We start from the raw sequence: 5,182 nt of genomic DNA, 5'->3' as shown, positions 1-5,182 counted from the left end.
TGTTATATTTCTGCTGCTTTTAAATAAAGCATATTACTCTACCTCTGGTATTTGAGTACTCTTTTTTCCACCTTGTTGCACATTTCATGTGCTTACTCCGGTATATATATATATATATAAATTAATAAAGGACTGAACCAGTGCGTGTGTTTATTACCGGCATAATGCCTCTCCCAAGGTTTAATTGTATTTCTTTCAACACACGTATCCACATCAAGAATATTGCATGCGAAATATACTATATATATATATATATATATATAGCAATCAGCATCATTTTTAGGTAAATTTTTCCAAACTGTGGTGCTCTTCTTTTCACTAACACTCACTTGTCTCTTAGTAAAATGATTTTAGGGATTTCAAACAACACTACACCCCTTGTATGACAGAGATGTTTGTCTACACTTAGCACTATACAATGTCAAGACTAGGACCAAAATTATTCACAAGGATGTGACCAAGCCATAGCAGACGACACTTGCCCATGGTGCTGCACAGTGGGACTGAACCCAAAACTACATGGTTTGCAAAGTGAATTTTTTTTACCAAACTGCCATACTTTCACCTGCACATACATTAATATATATATATATATATATATATATATATATATATACATACATACACACACATATATATACATATAATGTATGAGGTAATGACTGTATTATCTGACGTGTCCTCTTTTCTAAGATAGTAAGGTTTGACATCAAATATATACGGTTACTATTTTAAAGCAGATAAAGTGAACATGCATAGGCTTTGTGTTGATTATTTGAGTATTTGGTTAGTTTGCAGTCTTGAGTTCAAATCATACCATGACCATACCTAAAGAGATATGGCCTCTGCTAATAAACTGTATGCTAATTATATCTCATGAAATGATTAACAGGTGTGAAGACGCTATGTACCTCCATAGCTAGAAAGTTATGGTGTCAATAGAGATTCAATAATTCCATGAAGCTTTTTTTAAATTTAGTAAATTAACACTTCTAAGAAGCTACACTTTAAATCATTTAATTTCAATTCCAACTCGAAATAATACTGAGAAAGTAAGGCTGTGTTTTGTATTTTGGTGCATTACACTGGCAGACTCAAATTCAAAATTATAAGATTATGCATCAATTATTTATTCTACAACAATGCTTCCGCTTTTCAACATGGGCCCTTCCAGACTGCTCTACCAACTTCGAAATAGACACATGGTATTAAGCCCAATGCAGTAATAGTTACACTACATGACCTCCCACCTCCTTAAATAACAGCTCAAATTTCAGGTGTCGAATGTTTATCAGGAAATATGAAAATGAACTGAAGTCATTATATAGTTATTATGTTAATTGATTTGAATTATTTTCAATTATGTATAATGGAACTGCCAACCTATACTTTCTGGTGCCAACACAAAACAGTTATCACTCAATGCCAATAGCAGGGTTTAAACTATTAGTTGTGCATGTGCATGTGGGCATGCACACATGTCAGTATGAGCTCGTAAGGTACATGTAGCTTCTATAAACTTACAAACAGAGAAAGATTAAAATGACATGTTTTAAGTAACATTAGTAAAACTTTACATTCCCTAAACCACCACATCTGATTACTGAATAACTAAGTCTCAGGACTCCAGGCCTTACATACCCCAATTAAACTTCATAGATCCCTGATCTTTAAACACAGTTCAGAAAGAAATACATGCAAGGATGCATCATCTGGAGCTTCTGTATGAATAACTCTCAACCTCCTGTCATTACAATAACATCATCCCATATTACACAGGTCAGGTCAGGTATGGAGTATGTGCCACTGCAGCACATCGTTGCATCCATTATTTGGTAGATCTTCTTGATTTGTCTCAGGCAACCCTCTAAGCAGTGTCCTAGTCAGTCCCTATCTCTGCAAGATACTTCCTCATCTATTGTGATCATGAGGCATGTGGTCATCACCCCACTGCATCCTCAGAACAACTTATTCTATTTCTATGTTTATAGAAGCTACATATATCTTATGAACTCACAACAAAGAGGACAGGGTATGCAGGATCCAAAATGAGCAATGTGACCAACAGTCGAAGCTGATGTTCTCAAATCACACCAGTAACAGGACACATCCTAGTTTCTGAGTATAGTCATTTGGATATGAAATCCAACTAATAGTATCCCATAATTACTAACTCCAATTTAAGACCTCATATGCTAGCTTCATATAAAGTGATTAGTTACACTAAACAAATGCATACCATTTACATATGAATTCTGCACCACACTGCACTGAACATTGTCACTACGACTCAAGGTACCACATTTCTAAGAATCACAACATATCAATGTCATTTACATTAACACACTGCAATAATAAAACAACACGTATAGAGTAAAACCTAAGAAAATCAAGATACATTTAAAAACAGATCTTTTGTTGCCACATGAACTATACCAAGTTTGAATTAATACAAACTACATACTATTCAAAACAATATTCCTAACATTCTAACACACCACATCCATCACAAAGAAAAAGAAAAAAAAAGCAGATTAATAAAATTCAAAGACCATCTGTAAGAGGTACAATTTGTTGCCACAGTTTTTTCCATCTTACACATCATTAATTATACGATTGCTTGAAAACAGAACACTATTACACCACTATTCAGGAACCAGACAAACAAAACATACATAGTAAAATAGTCATCACATCAATTTCCTCTACAGATTGAAAAAAAGTACTAGCCTGATGACCTATTTAATTAAATCTTGAGGCAAACCAATGAGGGAATTAATTACATGGTTGCTCAACCTGCTAACGAAATAGTTGCCAGGTCAAATCACCCCCTCTACTCACATAAAAGTCTACTTTACCCAATTCAACTACAATCTTTCCTGCTCTACATTAGTGGTTCTCAGCCATGGACCATATGACCCATGCGGGGGTCTATATAAGATTTTGTTAAAGGTTACATGCAATAAATTGATTTATACGTCTACAACACACAGAATATTTAAACAATTTTTGATACAATTCCTAATAATATTTAAGCATAAAAATATAATAGGATTTTTCAAATATCAATCGATACAAGAGTCTACCCAAGTAAAACAGGAATCAAAGGGGATCTGGAGGTAAAAAAAAAAATGGTAGAGAACCGATGCTCTACATAAATCAAAAGTGACAGCAAAGACTTACAGTAGGTCATACTAACTCCATGCATGACAAAATGGATCAATCAAAACAACAAACCTGGCCTCATTAGCATACAATTAAGAACAGGAAATAAAACTGGCACAAAGCTAAAAATCTTATGACACTTGCTGCAACCCTAATCTATGTGTATATCATCATCATTTTGCAAACGATTTCCATACCGGCTGGAGTTGAACAGGTCTTCATGGTCCAAGTCATTCCTAATTTGAAGTTAGATAATTCAGGACTACATCTCACTTGTACATTCCCATTTTGACAAGGGTTTTATGGCTGTATACCCTTCCTGACACGAACTACTTCACAGATTGCACAGGGTATATTTTATTGTGACAATAGTGCTGGAGAGATTACTATGTTCTCAATGAGAGTAAAATGTCCTCCATACCATACGCTGATGTAGGCACAAAGTGTACAAAAACTGCATAATCTGTTATGTATACAAAAACTGCATAATCTAACTCTGGGAGGTAGGAACATTACATGGCAAATGTATAAAATTCAATCAATGAGTCATGAAATTTTATATTACTTTAAGATTTTCATGACTCCTAACATGTTTTAATCTTCTTAATCCATAATGAGATTTCTTTTGAAGTATAATTTAAGAAATCTCAAATCCTAGGCTCACTTTTTTCTATGTTCATTAATGAGTAATATAGATCCTTTCAGCATACAAGTAAAATCTAAGTGGACTATAATAATTTCAGAAAGACTCAAGACATTGCTATCTTTTCAAATATTACACTACTATACTAACCATAACAAGGCAATATCAATATATTAAGATATACTAAATTAAAACTTAATTCAGAAATAAATATATAAGCTAGTCAGAATGAATAGACAATTTTCATTGATGTGTAATAATAAATTGCTCAAACTGAAAAGATTTATTTAAGAATTAAAATAAACAATGCTGGAAAATTCACTGGCATAAAGAAATAAAATACCAAAAGCAGTTTTGCAGTGCATTCAACAGAGAAGCAGTACAACTAAAATTTCATTTGAAACAGAAAAGGGTAACAAAAAAAGGATGAGTTACTATAAATGAAAAGGTGACAAAGTATATTTGTAATAAGCACTTGAAAGCTTCAGAATATAACCAGACTAAAAGACAAATGATAAAAGTTGTATCTTGAATAAGAAATATATTTGCTAATGCAGAAAAATCTGAAGGTTAAAGAACAGGATGTAATGATGGTAGCTTTTATTGAAAATTTAAAGTTACAAGAAATCAAATGAAACGTTAACAGACAAGAGACTATATACGGTATAGGTTTATTTAAAACAAGGAAGTAAGTATAGGAAAAAAGATTATGAACTGAAAACATTCGGTTCTGGAACTTTAAAAAAAAACTGGAGAACAAAGAAGGAATCAAAATTCTACAAAACAGATGAAAGGGTTCGCGAAAGTTTGGTACCGGGAATAGTGTTGACATTTCACTATCGCAACATTTATACAAAGAATTTATACAACATATTCTAAGAGAACAAAGTATATCTAATCTTTTTAATGTTCAGATAGGTGTACTGAGGAGCTACGAAACTAATGTTCTTATTAAATATCTCACATCCAGTTGAAGTTAGTCCTCAGGGGAGAGAGAGAGCTGACATTCCGCTTTTATCAATGGATGGGCGGTGGCTCAGAATTTAGCAGACAACGAACTATTCATGGTTTCGAGTTCGATTCATGTCGAAATTCATTTTGGCGTCTCTATACTTTCAAGGAGAAAGGAAACGAGGGAACAAAAAGAAAAAAACATTCACACCTACCTTTGCGTCAAAGTTAAAATGAAAGATCGGCATCTACAGGATGTGGCCTAAATAAACAAATAAAAACCTCTTTGTTAATGGGATCAGGATAGAAAGAAATTTCCTACTCTTTAAAAAATACATGACCCGAGAAATGTTTTACGAAAAGAAAACCTTCCTTTTTTTTTTATTCTTTTTCATATATATATATATATATATATATATATAT

The 5,182-nt window shown here is 33.0% G+C and overlaps 1 protein-coding gene across 7 annotated transcripts in view; it reads right to left on the bottom strand.

Annotated features, from left to right (window-relative positions):
* Positions 1 to 5,182, bottom strand: part of LOC106872350 (protein strawberry notch homolog 1) — a 176,382-nt gene that overhangs the window by 116,196 nt on the left and 55,004 nt on the right. For all 7 annotated transcript variants that reach the window (XM_052966646.1, XM_052966648.1, XM_052966647.1 and 4 more), the window contains exon 2: positions 4,975 to 5,021. The gene's annotated coding sequence lies outside the window, so the exon portion shown is untranslated. The remainder of the gene's footprint in view (positions 1 to 4,974; positions 5,022 to 5,182) is intronic.

The sequence above is a fragment of the Octopus bimaculoides genome, chromosome 3 (assembly GCF_001194135.2).
Source record: "Octopus bimaculoides isolate UCB-OBI-ISO-001 chromosome 3, ASM119413v2, whole genome shotgun sequence".
Lineage (NCBI taxonomy): Eukaryota > Metazoa > Mollusca > Cephalopoda > Octopoda > Octopodidae > Octopus > Octopus bimaculoides.
The sequence above is the reverse complement of the archived record's forward strand: the minus strand, read 5'-3'. Positions and strand labels throughout refer to the sequence as shown.